Source organism: Toxotes jaculatrix, chromosome 7, assembly GCF_017976425.1.
Source record: "Toxotes jaculatrix isolate fToxJac2 chromosome 7, fToxJac2.pri, whole genome shotgun sequence".
Classification (NCBI taxonomy): domain Eukaryota; kingdom Metazoa; phylum Chordata; class Actinopteri; family Toxotidae; genus Toxotes; species Toxotes jaculatrix.
The window spans coordinates 26,194,355-26,218,866 of NC_054400.1; the positions used below are offsets into that span (position 1 = coordinate 26,194,355).

At 31.9% G+C, this 24,512-nt stretch overlaps 1 protein-coding gene across 2 annotated transcripts in view; it reads left to right on the top strand.

Moving 5' to 3' along the window:
• The window catches only part of pnpla7b (patatin-like phospholipase domain containing 7b), a 57,463-nt gene that overhangs the window by 25,902 nt on the left and 7,049 nt on the right, over positions 1-24,512 (top strand). The gene's annotated exons all lie outside the window — the stretch shown is intronic.

Consider the following 24,512-nt stretch of genomic DNA (forward strand, 5'->3'; position numbering starts at 1 on the left):
CAAAAAAAGTCATACTTTAGTATGACCTCAAAATATGCCAAAAAACGTCATAGTATAGTAAGGCTTCAAAATAGGCCAAAAAAAGTCATACTTTAGTATGACCTCAAAATATCATAAAAAACGTCATAGTATAGTAAGGCTTCAAAATAGGCCAAAAAAAGTCATACTTTAGTATGACCTCAAAATATGCCAAAACATGTCATAGTATAGTAAGGCTTCAAAATAGGCCATAAAAAGTCATACTTTAGTATGACCTCAAAATATGCCAAAAAACGTCATAGTATAGTAAGGCTTCAAAATAGGCCAAAAAAAGTCATACTTTAGTATGACCTCAAAATATGACAAAAAAACGTCATTGTATTATAAGGCTTCAAAATAGGCCAAAAAGTCATACTAAAGTATGATCTCAAAATATGCCAAAAAATGTTATAGTATAATAAGGCTTCAAAATAGGCCATAAAAAGTCATACTTTAGTATGACCTTAAAATACCATAAACAACGTCATAGTATAGTAAGGCTTCAAAATAGGCCAAAGAAAGTCATACTTCAAAGAATTCAAAGGTTTTTTATTGTCAATTTCACCATATGTCAGCCATACAGGGGAATCGAAATGTTGTTTCTCTCTCTCTGCAGTGTGCATTTTACAATAATAAATAAAATAAACAATCTAAACAAAACCAGCTAAATAAAGTATTTCTACAATATAATTATATAATGTGTAAAGAAATATATATGTATATATATATATTTAGATATTTAGATAGATATATATATATGAAAAATTGCAAATTGGTTTACAGACTGACAAAGCAGCAGTAGTACTGTGTGAACGGTTGTAAACATTAGTTACTGTGCAGTAGTTAGCAAGAGTCGTGCAAATGGTTGTGTTGTGCAAGTTGGCCAAAAGATTGTCTTTGTTAGAGTCCTGGGGGGGGGGGTCAGCAGAGTTGGGGTACAGTGTGGGTAGTATACAGAGTTCTGCATCCTTACAGCCTGGTGGATAAAGCTGTTGGACAGTCTTGTGGAGTGGGCCCGGAAGCAACGGAACCGTCTCCCTGAAGGCAGGAGGCTGAAGTGGGGGTGTGAGGGGTGTGAGTTGTCCTCCACAATGCTGATGGCTCTTCGGGTGAGCTGTGTGTTATAAATGTCTGTGAGGGGCAACACAGGGACACCAATGATCTTGCTGGCTGCATTCACTATGCGTTGCAGTGTCTTTCGGCAGGAGGCAGTGCAGCCTCTGTACCACACAGTGATGCAGCCAGTGATGATGCTCTCAATGGTGCCCCGGTAGAAAGAGCACATGATGTGAGGTGGGACATGGGCTCTTACCAGTTAGGGGAGGAAGTAGAGGCTTTTTTGAGCTTTCTTGGCCAGCTGTGTTTGTTGACCAGGAGAAGTCCTCAGAGATGTGCACCCCCAGGAACTTGGTGATGTTCACCCTCTCCACTGCAGCGCCGTCGATGGTCAGTGGGGGATGCTGTGAAGGCCTCGATAACCATCTCTTTGGTCTTCCCCACTTCCCTCTTTGGTCTTCTTTTAGTATGACCTCAAAATATGCCAAAAAACGTCATAGTATAGTAAGGCTTCAAAATAGGCCAAAAAATGTCATACTTTAGTATGACCTCAAAATATGCCAAAAAATGTCATAGTATAGTAAGGCTTCAAAATAGGCCAAAAAAAGTCATACTTTAGTATGACCTCAAAATATGCCAAAAAATGTCATAGTATAGTAAGGCTTCAAAATAGGCCAAAAAAAGTCATATCTTAGTATGACCTCAAAATATCATAAAAAACGTCATAGTATAGTAAGGCTTCAAAATAGGCCAAAAAAAGTCATACTTTAGTATGACCTCAAAATATCATAAAAAATGTCATAGTATAGTAAGGCTTCAAAATAGGCCAAAAAAAATCATACTTTAGTATGACCTCAAAATATGCCAAAAAATATCATGGTATAGTAAGGCTTCAAAATAGGCCAAAAAAAGTCATACTTTAGTATGACCTCAAAATATGCCAAAAAACGTCATAGTATAGTAAGGCTTCAAAATAGGCCAAAAAAAGTCATACCTTAGTATGACCTCAAAATATCATAAAAAACGTCATACTATAGTAAGGCTTCAAAATAGGCCAAAAAAAGTCATACTTTAGTATGACCTCAAAATATGCCAAAAAACGTCATAGTATGGTAAGGCTTCAAAATAGGCCAAAAAAAGTCATATCTTAGTATGACCTCAAAATATCATAAAAAACGTCATAGTATAGTAAGGCTTCAAAATAGGCCAAAAAAAGTCATACCTTAGTATGACCTCAAAATATCATAAAAAACGTCATAGTATAGTAAGGCTTCAAAATAGGCCAAAAAATGTCATACTTTAGTATGACCTCAAAATATGCCAAAAAATGTCATAGTATAGTAAGGCTTCAAAATAGGCCAAAAAATGTCATACTTTACTATGACCTCAAAATATGCCAAAAAATGTCATAGTATAGTAAGGCTTCAAAATAGGCCAAAAAAAGTCATACTTTATTATGACCTCAAAATATGCCAAAAAACGTCATAGTATAGTAAGGCTTCAAAATAGGCCAAAAAAAGTCATACCTTAGTATGACCTCAAAATATCATAAAAAACGTCATAGTATAGTAAGGCTTCAAAATAGGCCAAAAAAAGTCATAGTATAGTAAGGCTTCAAAATAGGCCAAAAAAAGTCATACTTTAGTATGACCTCAAAATATCATAAAAAATGTCATAGTATAGTAAGGCTTCAAAATAGGCCAAAAAAAGTCATACTTTAGTAAGGCTTCAAAATATGCCAAAAAATATCATGGTATAGTAAGGCTTCAAAATAGGCCAAAAAAAGTCAAACTTTAGTATGACCTCAAAATATGCCAAAAAACGTCATAGTATAGTAAGGCTTCAAAATAGGCCAAAAAAAGTCATACTTTAGTATGACCTCAAAATATCATAAAAAACGTCATAGTATAGTAAGGCTTCAAAATAGGCCAAAAAAGTCATACTTTAGTATGACCTCAAAATATCATAAAAAATGTCATAGTATAGTAAGGCTTCAAAATAGGCCAAAAAAGGTCATACTTTATTATGACCTCAAAATATCATAAAAAACGTCATAGTATAGTAAGGCTTCAAAATAGGCCAAAAAAAGTCATACCTTAGTATGACCTCAAAATATGCCAAAAAACGTCATAGTATAGTAAGGCTTCAAAATAGGCCAAAAAATGTCATATTTTAGTATGACCTCAAAATATGCCAAAAAACGTCATAGTATAGTAAGGCTTCAAAATAGGCCAAAAAAAGTCATACTTTAGTATGACCTCAAAATATCATAAAAAACGTCATAGTATAGTAAGGCTTCAAAATAGGCCAAAAAAAGTCATACTTTAGTATGACCTCAAAATATGCCAAAAAACGTCATAGTATAGTAAGGCTTCAAAATAGGCCAAAAAAAGTCATACCTTAGTATGACCTCAAAATATGCCAAAAAACGTCATAGTATAGTAAGGCTTCAAAATAGGCCAAAAAAAGTCATAGTTTAGTATGACCTCAAAATATGCCAAAAAACGTCATAGTATAGTAAGGCTTCAAAATAGGCCAAAAAAAGTCATACCTTAGTATGACCTCAAAATATCATAAAAAACGTCATAGTATAGTAAGGCTTCAAAATAGGCCAAAAAAAGTCATACTTTAGTATGACCTCAAAATATGCCAAAAAACGTCATAGTATAGTAAGGCTTCAAAATAGGCCAAAAAAAGTCATACCTTAGTATGACCTCAAACTATTCCAAAAAATGTCATAGTATAGTAAGGCTTCAAAATAGGCCAAAAAAAGTCATACTTTAGTATGACCTCAAAATATCATAAAAAATGTCATAGTATAGTAAGGCTTCAAAATAGGCCAAAAAAAGTCATACCTTAGTATGACCTCAAAATATCATAAAAAACGTCATAGTATAGTAAGGCTTCAAAATAGGCCAAAAAAAAGTCATACTTTAGTATGACCTCAAAATATGCCAAAAAACGTCATAGTATAGTAAGGCTTCAAAATAGGCCATAAAAAGTCATACTTTAGTATGACCTCAAAATATGCCAAAAAACGTCATAGTATAGTAAGGCTTCAAAATAGGCCAAAAAAAGTCATACTTCATTATGACCTCAAAATATCATAAAAAACGTCATAGTATAGTAAGGCTTCAAAATAGGCCAAAAAAAGTCATAGTATAGTAAGGCTTCAAAATAGGCCAAAAAAAGTCATACTTTAGTATGACCTCAAAATATCATAAAAAATGTCATAGTATAGTAAGGCTTCAAAATAGGCCAAAAAAAGTCATACTTTAGTATGACCTCAAAATATGCCAAAAAATATCATGGTATAGTAAGGCTTCAAAATAGGCCAAAAAAAGTCAAACTTTAGTATGACCTCAAAATATGCCAAAAAACGTCATAGTATAGTAAGGCTTCAAAATAGGCCAAAAAAAGTCATACTTTAGTATGACCTCAAAATATCATAAAAAACATCATAGTATAGTAAGGCTTCAAAATAGGCCAAAAAAAGTCATACTTTAGTATGACCTCAAAATATCATAAAAAATGTCATAGTATAGTAAGGCTTCAAAATAGGCCAAAAAAGGTCATGCTTTATTATGACCTCAAAATATCATAAAAAACGTCATAGTATAGTAAGGCTTCAAAATAGGCCAAAAAAAGTCATACCTTAGTATGACCTCAAAATATCATAAAAAACGTCATAGTATAGTAAGGCTTCAAAATAGGCCAAAAAAAGTCATACTTTAGTATGACCTCAAAATATGCCAAAAAACGTCATAGTATAGTAAGGCTTCAAAATAGGCCAAAAAAAGTCATATCTTAGTATGACCTCAAAATATCATAAAAAACGTCATAGTATAGTAAGGCTTCAAAATAGGCCAAAAAAAGTCATACTTTAGTATGACCTCAAAATATGCCAAAACATGTCATAGTATAGTATGACCTCAAAATATGCCAAAACATGTCATAGTATAGTAAGGCTTCAAAATAGGCCAAAAAAAGTCATAGTATAGTAAGGCTTCAAAATAGGCCAAAAAATGTCATACTTTAGTATGACCTCAAAATATCATAAAAAACATCATAGTATAGTAAGGCTTCAAAATATGCCAAAAAAAGTCATACTTTAGTATGACCTCAAAATATGCCAAAAAACTTCATAGAAAAGTAAGGCTTCAAAATAGGCCAAAAAAAGTCATACTTTAGTATGTCCTCAAAATATGCCAAAAAACGTCATAGTATAGTAAGGCTTCAAAATAGGCCAAAAAAAGTCATATCTTAGTATGACCTCAAAATATCATAAAAAACGTCATAGTATAGTAAGGCTTCAAAATAGGCCAAAAAAAGTCATACCTTAGTATGACCTCAAAATATCATAAAAAACGTCATAGTATAGTAAGGCTTCAAAATAGGCCAAAAAAAGTCATACTTTAGTATGACCTCAAAATATGCCAAAAAACGTCATAGTATAGTAAGGCTTCAGAATAGGCCAAAAAATGTCATAGTATAGTAAGGCTTCAAAATAGGCCAAAAAAAGTCATACTTTAGTATGACCTCAAAATATGCCAAAAAATATCATAGTATAGTAAGGCTTCAAAATAGGCCAAAAAAAGTCATACTTTAGTATGACCTCAAAATATCATAAAAAATGTCATAGTATAGTAAGGCTTCAAAATAGGCCAAAAAAAGTCATACTTTAGTATGACCTCAAAATATGCCAAAAAACGTCATAGTATAGTAAGGCTTCAAAATAGGCCAAAAAAAGTCATACTTTAGTATGACCTCAAAATATCATAAAAAACGTCATACTTTAGTATGACCTCAAAATATCATAAAAAACGTCATAGTATAGTAAGGCTTCAAAATAGGCCAAAAAAAGTCATACCTTAGTATGACCTCAAAATATCATAAAAAACGTCATAGTATAGTAAGGCTTCAAAATAGGCCAAAAAAAGTCATACTTTAGTATGACCTCAAAATATGCCAAAAAATATCATAGTATAGTAAGGCTTCAAAATAGGCCAAAAAAAGTCATACTTTAGTATGACCTCAAAATATCATAAAAAATGTCATAGTATAGTAAGGCTTCAAAATAGGCCAAAAAAAGTCATACTTTAGTATGACCTCAAAATATGCCAAAAAACGTCATAGTATAGTAAGGCTTCAAAATAGGCCAAAAAAAGTCATACTTTAGTATGACCTCAAAATATCATAAAAAACGTCATACTTTAGTATGACCTCAAAATATCATAAAAAACGTCATAGTATAGTAAGGCTTCAAAATAGGCCAAAAAATGTCATAGTATAGTAAGGCTTCAAAATAGGCCAAAAAAAGTCATACTTTAGTATGACCTCAAAATATGCCAAAAAATATCATAGTATAGTAAGGCTTCAAAATAGGCCAAAAAAAGTCATACTTTAGTATGACCTCAAAATATCATAAAAAATGTCATAGTATAGTAAGGCTTCAAAATAGGCCAAAAAAAGTCATACTTTAGTATGACCTCAAAATATGCCAAAAAACGTCATAGTATAGTAAGGCTTCAAAATAGGCCAAAAAAAGTCATACTTTAGTATGACCTCAAAATATCATAAAAAACGTCATACTTTAGTATGACCTCAAAATATCATAAAAAACGTCATAGTATAGTAAGGCTTCAAAATAGGCCAAAAAAAGTCATACCTTAGTATGACCTCAAAATATCATAAAAAACGTCATAGTATAGTAAGGCTTCAAAATAGGCCAAAAAAAGTCATACTTTAGTATGACCTCAAAATATGCCAAAAAACGTCATAGTATAGTAAGGCTTCAAAATAGGCCAAAAAAAGTCATACCTTAGTATGACCTCAAACTGTGCCAAAAAATGTCATAGTATAGTAAGGCTTCAAAATAGGCCAAAAAAAGTCATAGTATAGTAAGGCTTCAAAATAGGCCAAAAAATGTCATACTTTAGTATGACCTCAAAATATCATAAAAAACGTCATAGTATAGTAAGGCTTCAAAATAGGCCAAAAAAAGTCATACTTTAGTATGACCTCAAAATATGCCAAAAAACTTCATAGTATAGTCAGGCTTCAAAATAGGCCAAAAAAAGTCATACTTTAGTATGTCCTCAAAATATGCCAAAAAACGTCATAGTATAGTAAGGCTTCAAAATAGGCCAAAAAAAGTCATATCTTAGTATGACCTCAAAATATCATAAAAAACGTCATAGTATAGTAAGGCTTCAAAATAGGCCAAAAAAAGTCATACCTTAGTATGACCTCAAAATATGCCAAAAAACGTCATAGTATAGTAAGGCTTCAAAATAGGCCAAAAAAAGTCATAGTATAATAAGGCTTCAAAATAGGCCAAAAAAAGTCATACTTTAGTATGACCTCAAAATATCATAAAAAATGTCATAGTATAGTAAGGCTTCAAAATAGGCCAAAAAAAGTCATACTTTAGTATGACCTCAAAATATGCCAAAAAATATCATAGTATAGTAACGCTTCAAAATAGGCCAAAAAAAGTCATACTTTAGTATGACCTCAAAATATGCCAAAAAACGTCATAGTATAGTAAGGCTTCAAAATAGGCCAAAAAAAGTCATACTTTAGTATGACCTCAAAATATCATAAAAAACGTCATAGTATAGTAAGGCTTCAAAATAGGCCAAAAAAAGTCATAGTATAGTAAGGCTTCAAAATAGGCCAAAAAATGTCATACTTTAGTATGACCTCAAAATATGCCAAAAAATGTCATACTATAGTAAGGCTTCAAAATAGGCCAAAAAAAGTCATACTTTATTATGACCTCAAAATATGCCAAAAAACGTCATAGTATAGTAAGGCTTCAAAATAGGCCAAAAAAAGTCATACCTTAGTATGACCTCAAAATATCATAAAAAACGTCATAGTATAGTAAGGCTTAAAAATAGGCCAAAAAAAGTCATACCTTAGTATGACCTCAAAATATCATAAAAAACGTCATAGTATAGTAAGGCTTAAAAATAGGCCAAAAAAAGTCATAGTATAGTAAGGCTTCAAAATAGGCCAAAAAATGTCATACTTTAGTATGACCTCAAAATATGCCAAAAAATGTCACAGTATAGTAAGGCTTCAAAATAGGCCAAAAAAAGTCATACTTTAGTATGACCTCAAAATATGCCAAAAAATGTCACAGTATAGTAAGGCTTCAAAATAGGCCAAAAAAAAGTCATACTTTAGTATGACCTCAAAATATGCCAAAAAATGCCATAGTATAGTAAGGCTTCAAAATAGGCCAAAAAATGTCATACTTTAGTATGACCTCAAAATATGCCAAAAAATGTCATAGTATAGTAAGGCTTCAAAATAGGCCAAAAAAAGTCATACCTTAGTATGACCTCAAAATATCATAAAAAACGTCATAGTATAGTAAGGCTTCAAAATAGGCCAAAAAAAGTCATACTTCATTATGACCTCAAAATATCATAAAAAACGTCATAGTATAGTAAGGCTTCAAAATAGGCCAAAAAAAGTCATACCTTAGTATGACCTCAAAATATCATAAAAAACGTCATAGTATAGTAAGGCTTCAAAATAGGCCAAAAAAAGTCATACTTTAGTATGACCTCAAACTATGCCAAAAAATGTCATAGTATAGTAAGGCTTCAAAATAGGCCAAAAAAAGTCATAGTATAGTAAGGCTTCAGAATAGGCCAAAAAAAGTCATACTTTAGCATGACCTCAAAATATGCCAAAAAATATCATAGTATAGTAAGGCTTCAAAATAGGCCAAAAAAAGTCATACTTTAGTATGACCTCAAAATATGCCAAAAAACGTCATAGTATAGTAAGGCTTCAAAATAGGCCAAAAAAAGTCATACTTTAGTATGACCTCAAAGTATGCCAAAAAATGTCATAGTATAGTAAGGCTTCAAAATAGGCCAAAAAAAGTCATACTTTATTATGACCTCAAAATATGCCAAAAAACATCATAGTATAGTAAGGCTTCAAAATAGGCCAAAAAAAGTCATACCTTATTATGACCTCAAAATATCATAAAAAATGTCATAGTATAGTAAGGCTTCAAAATAGGCCAAAAAAAGTCAAACTTTAGTATGACCTCAAAATATGCCAAAAAATGTCATAGTATAGTAAGGCTTCAAAATAGGCCAAAAAAAGTCATACTTTAGTATGACCTCAAAATATGCCAAAAAATGTCATAGTATAGTAAGGCTTCAAAATAAGCCAAAAAAAGTCATACTTTAGTATGACCTCAAAATATGCCAAAAACGTCATAGTATAGTAAGGCTTCAAAATAGGCCAAAAAAAGTCATACTTTAGTATGACCTCAAAATATGACAAAAAAACGTCATTGTATAGTAAGGCTTCAAAATAGGCCAAAAAGTCATACTAAAGTATGATCTCAAAATATGCCAAAAAATGTTATAGTATAATAAGGCTTCAAAATAGGCCATAAAAAGTCATACTTTAGTATGACCTTAAAATACCATAAACAACGTCATAGTATAGTAAGGCTTCAAAATAGGCCAAAGAAAGTCATACTTCAAAGAATTCAAAGGTTTTTTATTGTCAATTTCACCATATGTCAGCCATACAGGGGAATCGAAATGTTGTTTCTCTCTCTCTGCAGTGTGCATTTTACAATAATAAATAAAATAAACAATCTAAACAAAACCAGCTAAATAAAGTATTTCTACAATATAATTATATAATGTGTAAAGAAATATATATGTATATATATATATTTAGATATTTAGATAGATATATATATATGAAAAATTGCAAATTGGTTTACAGACTGACAAAGCAGCAGTAGTACTGTGTGAACGGTTGTAAACATTAGTTACTGTGCAGTAGTTAGCAAGAGTCGTGCAAATGGTTGTGTTGTGCAAGTTGGCCAAAAGATTGTCTTTGTTAGAGTCCTGGGGGGGGGGGGGTCAGCAGAGTTGGGGTACAGTGTGGGTAGTATACAGAGTTCTGCATCCTTACAGCCTGGTGGATAAAGCTGTTGGACAGTCTTGTGGAGTGGGCCCGGAAGCAACGGAACCGTCTCCCTGAAGGCAGGAGGCTGAAGTGGGGGTGTGAGGGGTGTGAGTTGTCCTCCACAATGCTGATGGCTCTTCGGGTGAGCTGTGTGTTATAAATGTCTGTGAGGGGCAACACAGGGACACCAATGATCTTGCTGGCTGCATTCACTATGCGTTGCAGTGTCTTTCGGCAGGAGGCAGTGCAGCCTCTGTACCACACAGTGATGCAGCCAGTGATGATGCTCTCAATGGTGCCCCGGTAGAAAGAGCACATGATGTGAGGTGGGACATGGGCTCTTACCAGTTAGGGGAGGAAGTAGAGGCTTTTTTGAGCTTTCTTGGCCAGCTGTGTTTGTTGACCAGGAGAAGTCCTCAGAGATGTGCACCCCCAGGAACTTGGTGATGTTCACCCTCTCCACTGCAGCGCCGTCGATGGTCAGTGGGGGATGCTGTGAAGGCCTCGATAACCATCTCTTTGGTCTTCCCCACTTCCCTCTTTGGTCTTCTTTTCGTATGACCTCAAAATATGCCAAAAAACGTCATAGTATAGTAAGGCTTCAAAATAGGCCAAAAAATGTCATACTTTAGTATGACCTCAAAATATGCCAAAAAATGTCATAGTATAGTAAGGCTTCAAAATAGGCCAAAAAAAGTCATACTTTAGTATGACCTCAAAATATGCCAAAAAATGTCATAGTATAGTAAGACTTCAAAATAGGCCAAAAAATGTCATACTTTAGTATGACCTCAAAATATGCCAAAAAATGTCATAGTATAGTAAGGCTTCAAAATAGGCCAAAAAAAGTCATACTTTAGTATGACCTCAAAATATGCCAAAAAATGTCATAGTATAGTAAGGCTTCAAAATAGGCCAAAAAATGTCATAGTATAGTAAGGCTTCAAAATAGGCCAAAAAATGTCATACTTTAGTATGACCTCAAAATATGCCAAAAAACGTCATAGTATAGTAAGGCTTCAAAATAGGCCAAAAAATGTCATACTTTAGTATGACCTCAAAATATGCCAAAAAATGTCATAGTATAGTAAGGCTTCAAAATAGGCCAAAAAAAGTCATACTTTAGTATGACCTCAAAATATGCCAAAAAACGTCATAGTATAGTAAGGCTTCAAAATAGGCCAAAAAAAGTTATACCTTAGTATGACCTCAAAATATCATAAAAAACGTCATAGTATAGTAAGGCTTCAAAATAGGCCAAAAAATGTCATACTTTAGTATGACCTCAAAATATGCCAAAAAATGTCATAGTATAGTAAGGCTTCAAAATAGGCCAAAAAAAGTCATACTTTAGTATGACCTCAAAATATGCCAAAAAATGTCATAGTATAGTAAGGCTTCAAAATAGGCCAAAAAATGTCATACTTTAGTATGACCTCAAAATATGCCAAAAAATGTCATAGTATAGTAAGGCTTCAAAATAGGCCAAAAAAAGTCATACTTTAGTATGACCTCAAAATATGCCAAAAAATGTCATAGTATAGTAAGGCTTCAAAATAGGCCAAAAAATGTCATAGTATAGTAAGGCTTCAAAATAGGCCAAAAAATGTCATACTTTAGTATGACCTCAAAATATGCCAAAAAATGTCATAGTATAGTAAGGCTTCAAAATAGGCCAAAAAATGTCATACTTTAGTATGACCTCAAAATATGCCAAAAAATGTCATAGTATAGTAAGGCTTCAAAATAGGCCAAAAAAAGTCATAGTATAGTAAGGCTTCAAAATAGGCCAAAAAATGTCATACTTTAGTATGACCTCAAAATATGCCAAAAAATGTCATAGTATAGTAAGGCTTCAAAATAGGCCAAAAAAAGTCATACTTTAGTATGACCTCAAAATATGCCAAAAAATATCATAGTATAGTAAGGCTTCAAAATAGGCCAAAAAAAGTCATACCTTAGTATGACCTCAAAATATCATAAAAAACGTCATAGTATAGTAAGGCTTCAAAATAGGCCAAAAAAAGTCATAGTATAGTAAGGCTTCAAAATAGGCCAAAAAATGTCATACTTTAGTATGACCTCAAAATATGCCAAAAAATGTCATAGTATAGTAAGGCTTCAAAATAGGCCAAAAAATGTCATAGTATAGTAAGGCTTCAAAATAGGCCAAAAAATGTCATAGTATAGTAAGGCTTCAAAATAGGCCAAAAAATGTCATACTTTAGTATGACCTCAAAATATGCCAAAAAATGTCATAGTATAGTAAGGCTTCAAAATAGGCCAAAAAATGTCATACTTTAGTATGACCTCAAAATATGCCAAAAAATGTCATAGTATAGTAAGGCTTCAAAATAGGCCAAAAAAAGTCATACTTTAGTATGACCTCAAAATATGCCAAAAAACGTCATAGTATAGTAAGGCTTCAAAATAGGCCAAAAAAAGTTATACCTTAGTATGACCTCAAAATATCATAAAAAACGTCATAGTATAGTAAGGCTTCAAAATAGGCCAAAAAAAGTCATAGTATAGTAAGGCTTCAAAATAGGCCAAAAAATGTCATACTTTAGTATGACCTCAAAATATGCCAAAAAATGTCATAGTATAGTAAGGCTTCAAAATAGGCCAAAAAAAGTCATAGTATAGTAAGGCTTCAAAATAGGCCAAAAAATGTCATACTTTAGTATGACCTCAAAATATGCCAAAAAATGTCATAGTATAGTAAGGCTTCAAAATAGGCCAAAAAAAGTCATACTTTAGTATGACCTCAAAATATGCCAAAAAATATCATAGTATAGTAAGGCTTCAAAATAGGCCAAAAAAAGTCATACCTTAGTATGACCTCAAAATATCATAAAAAACGTCATAGTATAGTAAGGCTTCAAAATAGGCCAAAAAAAGTCATAGTATAGTAAGGCTTCAAAATAGGCCAAAAAATGTCATACTTTAGTATGACCTCAAAATATGCCAAAAAATGTCATAGTATAGTAAGGCTTCAAAATAGGCCAAAAAAAAAAGTCATACTTTAGTATGACCTCAAAATATGCAAAAAAACGTCATAGTATAGTAAGGCTTCAAAATAGGCCAAAAAAGTCATACTTTAGTATGACCTCAAAATATCATGAAAAACGTCATAGTATAGTAAGGCTTCAAAATAGGCCAAAAAAAGTCATAGTATAGTAAGGCTTCAAAATAGGCCAAAAAATGTCATACTTTAGTATGACCTCAAAATATGCCAAAAAATGTCATAGTATAGTAAGGCTTCAGAATAGGCCCAAAAAAGTCATACTTTAGTATGACCTCAAAATATCATGAAAAACGTCATAGTATAGTAAGGCTTCAAAATAGGCCAAAAAAAGTCATACTTTAGTATGACCTCAAAATATCATAAAAAACGTCATAGTATAGTAAGGCTTCAAAATAGGCCAAAAAAAAAGTCATACTTTAGTATGACCTCAAAATATGCCAAAAAACGTCATAGTATAGTAAGGCTTCAAAATAGGCCAAAAAAAGTCATACCTTAGTATGACCTCAAAATATGCCAAAAAATGTCATAGTATAGTAAGGCTTCAAAATAGGCCAAAAAAAGTCATACTTTAGTATGACCTCAAAATATGCCAAAAAACGTCATAGTATAGTAAGGCTTCAAAATAGGCCAAAAAAAGTCATACTTTAGTATGACCTCAAAATATGCCAAAAAACGTCATAGTATTGTAAGGCTTCAAAATAGGCCCAAAAAAGTCATAATTTAGTATGACCTCAAAATATCATAAAAAACGTCATAGTATAGTAAGGCTTCAAAATAGGCCAAAAAAAGTCATACTTTAGTATGAACTCAAAATAGGCCAAAAAAGTCATAGTATAGTAAGGCTTCAAAATAGGCCAAAAAATGTCATACTTTAGTATGACCTCAAAATATGCCAAAAAATGTCATAGTATAGTAAGGCTTCAAAATAGGCCAAAAAAAGTCATACTTTAGTATGACCTCAAAATATGCCAAAAAACGTCATAGTATAGTAAGGCTTCAAAATAGGCCAAAAAAAGTCATACTTTAGTATGACCTCAAAATATGCCAAAAAACGTCATAGTATAGTAAGGCTTCAAAATAGACCCAAAAAAGTCATACTTCAGTATGACCTCAAAATATCATGAAAAACGTCATAGTATAGTAAGGCTTCAAAATAGGCCAAAAAAAGTCATTCTTTAGTATGACCTCAAAATATCATAAAAAACGTCATAGTATAGTAAGGCTTCAAAATAGGCCAAAAAAAGTCATACCTTAGTATGACCTCAAAATATCATAAAAAACGTCATAGTATAGTAAGGCTTCAAAATAGGCCAAAAAAAAAGTCATACTTTAGTATGACCTCAAAATATGCCAAAAAATGTCATAGTATAGTAAGGCTTCAAAATAGGCCAAAAAAAGTCATACCTTAGTATGACCTCAAAATATCATAAAAAACGTCATAGTATAGTAAGGCTTCAAAATAGGCCATAAAAAGTCATACTTTAGTATGACCTGAAAATATGCCAAAAAATGTCATAGTATAGTAAGGCTTCAAAATAGGCCAAAAAAAGTCATACTTTAGTATGACCTCAAAATATGCCAAAAAACGTCATAGTATAGTAAGGCTTCAAAATAGGCCAAAAAAAGTCATACTTTAGTATGACCTCAAAATATGCCAAAAAATATCATAGTATAGTAAGGCTTCAAAATAGGCCAAAAAAAGTCATAGTATAGTAAGGCTTCAAAATATGCCAAAAAATGTCATACTTTAGTATGACCTCAAAATATGCCAAAAAATGTCATAGTATAGTAAGGCTTCAAAATAGGCCCAAAAAAGTCATACTTTAGTATGACCTCAAAATATCATGAAAAACGTCATAGTATAGTAAGGCTTCAAAATAGGCCAAAAAAAGTCATAATTTAGCATGACCTCAAAATATCATAAAAAACGTCATAGTATAGTAAGGCTTCAAAATAGGCCAAGAAAAGTCATACTTTAGTATGACCTCAAAATATGCCAAAAAACGTCATAGTATAGTAAGGCTTCAAAATAGGCCAAAAAAAGTCATACTTTAGTATGACCTCAAAATATCATAAAAAACGTCATAGTATAGTAAGGCTTCAAAATAGGCCCAAAAAAGTCATACTTTAGTATGACCTCAAAATATGCCAAAAAATGTCATAGTATAGTAAGGCTTCAAAATAGGCCAAAAAAAGTCATACTTTAGTATGACCTCAAAATATCATAATAAACATCATAGTATAGTAAGGCTTCAAAATAGGCCAAAAAAAGTCATACTTTAGTATGACCTCAAAATATGCCAAAAAACGTCATAGTATAGTAAGGCTTCAAAATAGACCCAAAAAAGTCATACTTCAGTATGACCTCAAAATATCATGAAAAACGTCATAGTATAGTAAGGCTTCAAAATAGGCCAAAAAAAGTCATTCTTTAGTATGACCTCAAAATATCATAAAAAACGTCATAGTATAGTAAGGCTTCAAAATAGGCCAAAAAAAGTCATACCTTAGTATGACCTCAAAATATCATAAAAAACGTCATAGTATAGTAAGGCTTCAAAATAGGCCAAAAAAAGTCATACTTTAGTATGACCTCAAAATATGCCAAAAAATGTCATAGTATAGTAAGGCTTCAAAATAGGCCAAAAAAAGTCATACTTTAGTATGACCTCAAAATATGCCAAAAAACATCATAGTATAGTAAGGCTTCAAAATAGGCCAAAAAAAGTCATACTTTAGTATGACCTCACAATATCATAATAAACATCATAGTATAGTAAGGCTTCAAAATAGGCCAAAAAAAGTCATACTTTAGTATGACCTCAAAATATGCCAAAAAACGTCATAGTATAGTAAGGCTTCAAAATAGGCCAAAAAAAGTCATACTTTAGTATGACCTCAAAATATACCAAAAAATGTCATAGTATAGTAAGGCTTCAAAATAGGCCATAAAAAGTCATACTTTAGTATGACCTGAAAATATGCCAAAAAACGTCATAGTATAGTAAGGCTTCAAAATAGGCCAAAAAAAGTCATACTTTAGTATGACCTCAAAATATGCCAAAAAACGTCATAGTATAGTAAGGCTTCAAAATAGGCCAAAAAAAGTCATACTTTAGTATGACCTCAAAATATGCCAAAAAACGTCATAGTAAGGCTTCAAAATAGGCCAAAAAAAGTCATACTTTAGTATGACCTCAAAATATGCCAAAAAACGTCATAGTATAGTAAGGCTTCAAAATAGGCCCAAAAAAGTCATACTTTAGTATGACCTCAAAATATCATAAAAAACGTCATAGTCTAGTAAGGCTTCAAAATAGGCCAAAAAAAGTCATACTTTAGTATGACCTCAAAATATCATAAAAAACGTCATAGTATAGTAAGGCTTCAAAATAGGCCAAAAAAAAGTCATACCTTAGTATGATCTCAAAATATCATAAAAAACGTCATAGTATAGTAAGGCTTCCAAATAGGCCAAAAAAAGTCATACTTTAGTATGACCTCAAAATATGCCAAAATACGTCATAGTATAGTAAGGCTTCAAAATAGGCCAAAAAAAGTCATACTTTAGTATGACCTTAAAATATCATAAAAAACGTCATAGTATAGTAAGGCTTCAAAATAGGCCAAAAAAAGTCATACTTTAGTATGACCTCAAAATATGCCAAAAAATGTCATAGTATAGTAAGGCTTCAAAATAGGCCAAAAAAAGTCATACTTTAGTATGACCTCAAAATATGCCAAAAAACATCATAGTATAGTAAGGCTTCAAAATAGGCCAAAAAAAGTCATACTTTAGTATGACCTCAAAATATGCCAAAAAACGTCATAGTATAGTAAGGCTTCAAAATAGGCCAAAAAAAGTCATACCTTAGTATGACCTCAAAATATCATAAAAAACGTCATAGTATAGTAAGGCTTCAAAATAGGCCAAAAAAAAAGTCATACTTTAGTATGACCTCAAAATATGCCAAAAAACATCATAGTATAGTAAGGCTTCAAAATAGGCCAAAAAAAGTCATACTTTAGTATGACCTCAAAATATGCCAAAAAACGTCATAGTATAGTAAGGCTTCAAAATAGGCCAAAAAAAGTCATACCTTAGTATGACCTCAAAATATCATAAAAAACGTCATAGTATAGTAAGGCTTCAAAATAGGCCAAAAAAAAAGTCATACTTTAGTATGACCTCAAAATATGCCAAAAAACGTCATAGTATAGTAAGGCTTCAAAATAGGCCAAAAAAAGTCATACTTTAGTATGATCTCAAGATATGCCAAAAAATGTCATAGTATAGTAAGGCTTCAAAATAGGCCAAAAAAAGTCATACCTTAGTATGACCTCAAAATATCATAAAAAACGTCATAGTATAGTAAGGCTTCAAAATAGGCCAAAAAAAGTCATACTTTAGTATGACCTCAAAATATGCCAAAAAACGTCATAGTATAGTAAGGCTTCAAAATAGACCCAAAAAAGTCATACTTCAGTATGACCTCAAAATATCATGAAAAACGTCATAGTATAGTAAGGCTTCAAAATAGGCCAAAAAAAGTCATTCTTTAGTATGACCTCACAATATGCCAAAAAACGTCATAGTATAGTAAGGCTTCAAAATAGGCCAAAAAAAGTCATACTTTAGTATGACCTCAAAATATCATAATAAACATCATAGTATAGTAAGGCTTCAAAATAGGCCAAAAAAAGTCATACTTTAGTATGACCTCAAAATATCATAAAAAACGTCATAGTATAGTAAGGCTTCAAAATAGGCCAAAAAAAGTCATACTTTAGTATGACCTCAAAATATGCCAAAAAACGTCATAGTATAGTAAGGCTTCAAAATAGACCCAAAAAAGTCATACTTCAGTATGACCTCAAAATATCATGAAAAACGTCATAGTATAGTAAGGCTTCAAAATAGGCCAAAAAAAGTCATTCTTTAGTATGACCTCAAAATATCATAAAAAACGTCATAGTATAGTAAGTTTTCAAAATAGGCCAAAAAAAGTCATACCTTAGTATGACCTCAAAATATCATAAAAAACGTCATAGTATAGTAAGGCTTCAAAATAGGCCAAAAAAAAAGTCATACTTTAGTATGACCTCAAAATATGCCAAAAAACGTCATAGTATAGTAAGGCTTCAAAATAGGCCAAAAAAAGTCATACTTTAGTATGACCTCAAAATATGCCAAAAAATGTCATAGTATAGTAAGGCTTCAAAATAGGCCAAAAAAAGTCATACCTTAGTATGACCTCAAAATATCATAAAAAACGTCATAGTATAGTAAGGCTTCAAAATAGGCCAAAAAAAGTCATACTTTAGTATGACCTCAAAATATGCCAAAAAATGTCATAGTATAGTAAGGCTTCAAAATAGGCCAAAAAAAGTCATACTTTAGTATGACCTCAAAATATGCCAAAAAACGTCATAGTATAGTAAGGCTTCAAAATAGGCCAAAAAAAGTCATTCTTTAGTATGACCTCAAAATATGCCAAAAAACGTCATAGTATAGTAAGGCTTCAAAATAGGCCAAAAAATGTCATACTTTAGTATGACCTCAAAATATGCCAAAAAACGTCATAGTATAGTAAGGCTTCAAAATAGGCCAAAAAAAGTCATACTTTAGTATGACCTCAAAATATGCCAAAAAATATCATAGTATAGTAAGGCTTCAAAATAGGCCAAAAAAAGTCATAGTATAGTAAGGCTTCAAAATATGCCAAAAAATGTCATACTTTAGTATGACCTCAAAATATGCCAAAAAATGTCATAGTATAGTAAGGCTTCAAAATAGACCCAAAAAAGTCATACTTTAGTATGACCTCAAAATATCATGAAAAACGTCATAGTATAGTAAGGCTTCAAAATAGGCCAAAAAAAGTCATTCTTTAGTATGACCTCAAAATATCATAAAAAACGTCATAGTATAGTAAGGCTTCAAAATAGGCCAAAAAAAAAGTCATACTTTAGTATGACCTCAAAATATGCCAAAAAACGTCATAGTATAGTAAGGCTTCAAAATAGACCCAAAAAAGTCATACTTTAGTATGACCTCAAAATATCATGAAAAACGTCATAGTATAGTAAGGCTTCAAAATAGGCCACAAAAAGTCATTCTTTAGTATGACCTCAAAATATCATAAAAAACGTCATAGTATAGTAAGGCTTCAAAATAGGCCAAAAAAAAAGTCATACTTTAGTATGACCTCAAAATATGCCAAAAAACGTCATAGTATAGTAAGGCTTCAAAATAGGCCAAAAAAAGTCATAGTATAGTAAGGCTTCAAAATAGGCCAAAAAAAGTCATACCTTAGTATGACCTCAAAATATGCCAAAAAATGTCATAGTATAGTAAGGCTTCAAAATAGGCCAAAAAAAGTCATACTTTAGTATGACCTCAAAATATACCAAAAAATGTCATAGTATAGTAAGGCTTCAAAATAGGCCATAAAAAGTCATACTTTAGTATGACCTGAAAATATGCCAAAAAACGTCATAGTATAGTAAGGCTTCAAAATAGGCCAAAAAAAGTCATACTTTAGTATGACCTCAAAATATGCCAAAAAACGTCATAGTATAGTAAGGCTTCAAAATAGGCCAAAAAAAGTCATACTTTAGTATGACCTCAAAATATGCCAAAAAACGTCATAGTAAGGCTTCAAAATAGGCCAAAAAAAGTCATACTTTAGTATGACCTCAAAATATGCCAAAAAACGTCATAGTATAGTAAGGCTTCAAAATAGGCCAAAAAAAGTCATACTTTAGTATGACCTCAAAATATCATAAAAAACGTCATAGTCTAGTAAGGCTTCAAAATAGGCCAAAAAAAGTCATACTTTAGTATGACCTCAAAATATCATAAAAAACGTCATAGTATAGTAAGGCTTCAAAATAGGCCAAAAAAAAGTCATACCTTAGTATGATCTCAAAATATCATAAAAAACGTCATAGTATAGTAAGGCTTCCAAATAGGCCAAAAAAAGTCATACTTTAGTATGACCTCAAAATATGCCAAAATACGTCATAGTATAGTAAGGCTTCAAAATAGGCCAAAAAAAGTCATACTTTAGTATGACCTTAAAATATCATAAAAAACGTCATAGTATAGTAAGGCTTCAAAATAGGCCCAAAAAAGTCATACTTTAGTATGACCTCAAAATATACCAAAAAATGTCATAGTATAGTAAGGCTTCAAAATAGGCCATAAAAAGTCATACTTTAGTATGACCTGAAAATATGCCAAAAAACGTCATAGTATAGTAAGGCTTCAAAATAGGCCAAAAAAAGTCATACTTTAGTATGACCTCAAAATATGCCAAAAAACGTCATAGTATAGTAAGGCTTCAAAATAGGCCAAAAAAAGTCATACTTTAGTATGACCTCAAAATATGCCAAAAAACGTCATAGTAAGGCTTCAAAATAGGCCAAAAAAAGTCATACTTTAGTATGACCTCAAAATATGCCAAAAAACGTCATAGTTAAGTAAGGCTTCAAAATAGGCCAAAAAAAGTCATACTTTAGTATGACCTCAAAATATCATAAAAAACGTCATAGTCTAGTAAGGCTTCAAAATAGGCCAAAAAAAGTCATACTTTAGTATGACCTCAAAATATCATAAAAAACGTCATAGTATAGTAAGGCTTCAAAATAGGCCAAAAAAAAGTCATACCTTAGTATGATCTCAAAATATCATAAAAAACGTCATAGTATAGTAAGGCTTCCAAATAGGCCAAAAAAAGTCATACTTTAGTATGACCTCAAAATATGCCAAAATACGTCATAGTATAGTAAGGCTTCAAAATAGGCCAAAAAAAGTCATACTTTAGTATGACCTTAAAATATCATAAAAAACGTCATAGTATAGTAAGGCTTCAAAATAGGCCCAAAAAAGTCATACTTTAGTATGACCTCAAAATATGCCAAAAAATGTCATAGTATAGTAAGGCTTCAAAATAGGCCAAAAAAAAGTCATACTTTAGTATGACCTCAAAATATCATAATAAACATCATATTATAGTAAGGCTTCAAAATAGGCCAAAAAAAGTCATACTTTAGTATGACCTCAAAATATCATAAAAAACGTCATAGTATAGTAAGGCTTCAAAATAGGCCAAAAAAAGTCATACTTTAGTATGACCTCAAAATATGCCAAAAAATATCATAGTATAGTAAGGCTTCAAAATAGGCCAAAAAAAGTCATAGTATAGTAAGGCTTCAAAATATGCCAAAAAATGTCATACTTTAGTATGACCTCAAAATATGCCAAAAAATGTCATAGTATAGTAAGGCTTCAAAATAGACCCAAAAAAGTCATACTTTAGTATGACCTCAAAATATCATGAAAAACGTCATAGTATAGTAAGGCTTCAAAATAGGCCAAAAAAAGTCATTCTTTAGTATGACCTCAAAATATCATAAAAAACGTCATAGTATAGTAAGGCTTCAAAATAGGCCAAAAAAAGTCATACCTTAGTATGACCTCAAAATATAAAAAACGTCATAGTATAGTAAGGCTTCAAAATAGGCCAAAAAAAAAGTCATACTTTAGTATGACCTCAAAATATGCCAAAAAACGTCATAGTATAGTAAGGCTTCAAAATAGGCCAAAAAAAGTCATACTTTAGTATGACCTCAAAATATGCCAAAAAATGTCATAGTATAGTAAGGCTTCAAAATAGGCCAAAAAAAGTCATTCTTTAGTATGACCTCAAAATATCATGAAAAACGTCATAGTATAGTAAGGCTTCAAAATAGGCCAAAAAATGTCATACTTTAGTATGACCTCAAAATATGCCAAAAAACGTCATAGTATAGTAAGGCTTCAAAATAGGCCAAAAAAAGTCATACTTTAGTATGACCTCAAAATATGCCAAAAAATATCATAGTATAGTAAGGCTTCAAAATAGGCCAAAAAAAGTCATAGTATAGTAAGGCTTCAAAATATGCCAAAAAATGTCATACTTTAGTATGACCTCAAAATATGCCAAAAAACGTCATAGTATAGTAAGGCTTCAAAATAGGCCAAAAAAAGTCATACTTTAGTATGACCTCAAAATATGCCAAAAAACGTCATAGTGTAGTAAGGCTTCAAAATAGGCCAAAAAAAGTCATACTTTAGTATGACCTCAAAATATCATAAAAAACGTCATAGTCTAGTAAGGCTTCAAAATAGGCCAAAAAAAGTCATACTTTAGTATGACCTCAAAATATCATAAAAAACGTCATAGTATAGTAAGGCTTCAAAATAGGCCAAAAAAAAGTCATACCTTAGTATGATCTCAAAATATCATAAAAAACGTCATAGTATAGTAAGGCTTCAAAATAGGCCAAAAAAAGTCATACTTTAGTATGACCTCAAAATATGCCAAAAAACGTCATAGTATAGTAAGGCTTCAAAATAGGCCAAAAAATGTCATACTTTAGTATGACCTCAAAATATGCCAAAAAACGTCATAGTATAGTAAGGCTTCAAAATAGGCCAAAAAAAGTCATACTTTAGTATGACCTCAAAATATGCCAAAAAATATCATAGTATAGTAAGGCTTCAAAATAGGCCAAAAAAAGTCATAGTATAGTAAGGCTTCAAAATATGCCAAAAAATGTCATACTTTAGTATGACCTCAAAATATGCCAAAAAATGTCATAGTATAGTAAGGCTTCAAAATAGACCCAAAAAAGTCATACTTTAGTATGACCTCAAAATATCATGAAAAACGTCATAGTATAGTAAGGCTTCAAAATAGGCCAAAAAAAGTCATTCTTTAGTATGACCTCAAAATATCATAAAAAACGTCATAGTATAGTAAGGCTTCAAAATAGGCCAAAAAAAAAGTCATACTTTAGTATGACCTCAAAATATGCCAAAAAACGTCATAGTATAGTAAGGCTTCAAAATAGGCCAAAAAAAGTCATACTTTAGTATGACCTCAAAATATGCCAAAAAATGTCATAGTATAGTAAGGCTTCAAAATAGGCCAAAAAAAGTCATACCTTAGTATGACCTCAAAATATCATAAAAAACGTCATAGTATAGTAAGGCTTCAAAATAGGCCAAAAAAAGTCATACTTTAGTATGACCTCAAAATATGCCAAAAAATGTCATAGTATAGTAAGGCTTCAAAATAGGCCAAAAAAAGTCATACTTTAGTATGACCTCAAAATATGCCAAAAAACGTCATAGTATAGTAAGGCTTCAAAATAGGCCAAAAAAAGTCATACTTTAGTATGACCTCAAAATATGCCAAAAAATGTCATAGTATAGTAAGGCTTCAAAATAGGCCAAAAAAAGTCATACCTTAGTATGACCTCAAAATCTCATAAAAAACGTCATAGTATAGTAAGGCTTCAAAATAGGCCAAAAAAAGTCATACTTTAGTATGACCTCAAAATATGCCAAAAAATGTCATAGTATAGTAAGGCTTCAAAATAGGCCAAAAAAAGTCATACTTTAGTATGACCTCAAAATATGCCAAAAAACATCATAGTATAGTAAGGCTTCAAAATAGGCCAAAAAAAGTCATACTTTAGTATGACCTCAAAATATGCCAAAAAACGTCATAGTATAGTAAGGCTTCAAAATAGGCCAAAAAAAGTCATACCTTAGTATGACCTCAAAATATCATAAAAAACGTCATAGTATAGTAAGGCTTCAAAATAGGCCAAAAAAAAAGTCATACTTTAGTATGACCTCAAAATATGCCAAAAAACGTCATAGTATAGTAAGGCTTCAAAATAGGCCAAAAAAAGTCATACTTTAGTATGACCTCAAAATATGCCAAAAAATGTCATAGTATAGTAAGGCTCCAAAATAGGCCAAAAAAAGTCATACTTTAGTATGACCTCAAAATATCATAAAAAACGTCATAGTATAGTAAGGCTTTAAAATAGGCCAAAAAAAGTCATACTTTAGGATTACCTCATAATATGCCAAAAAACGTCATAGTATAGTTTACAGAGTGTTTCCCATACATAGGCTCTACTTTGGTGGCCCGCCAAGGTAGATTAAGACCCACTGGCCATATTTCACTCTCAAACGATCTCATTTTTGTCCACACACCTGTCTGAGCTGTGTGTGACGCGAGGCTTCTCTGTGTGTAGCCACGCAGCCAGCGTCTGTCAATAGCCTGCATTTTAGGCCTTTATGGAACACTGGTAAATTTTAGCCTCTACCAATAAACTTTATATGAGGCGTTTAGGGTACAGAAAATAACCTTTGTTACACTCTCCCCCTAGTTGCCCGGTTATCTCAGTTGGTAGAGCACGAGACTCAATCTGGGTTTGAGCCCCATTCCGGGTGGCACCACCTCACATGGGCCCATTACCTGTGTGAGGTGCTGTAGGACTTCGGGGTATTGTGAACTGGGCAGCAGTCGCCCCTGGGCCACCTGGGCTCAGATAAGATAAGTGGCAGATGATGACATGACATGACATCCCCCTTTAAACATGCCAC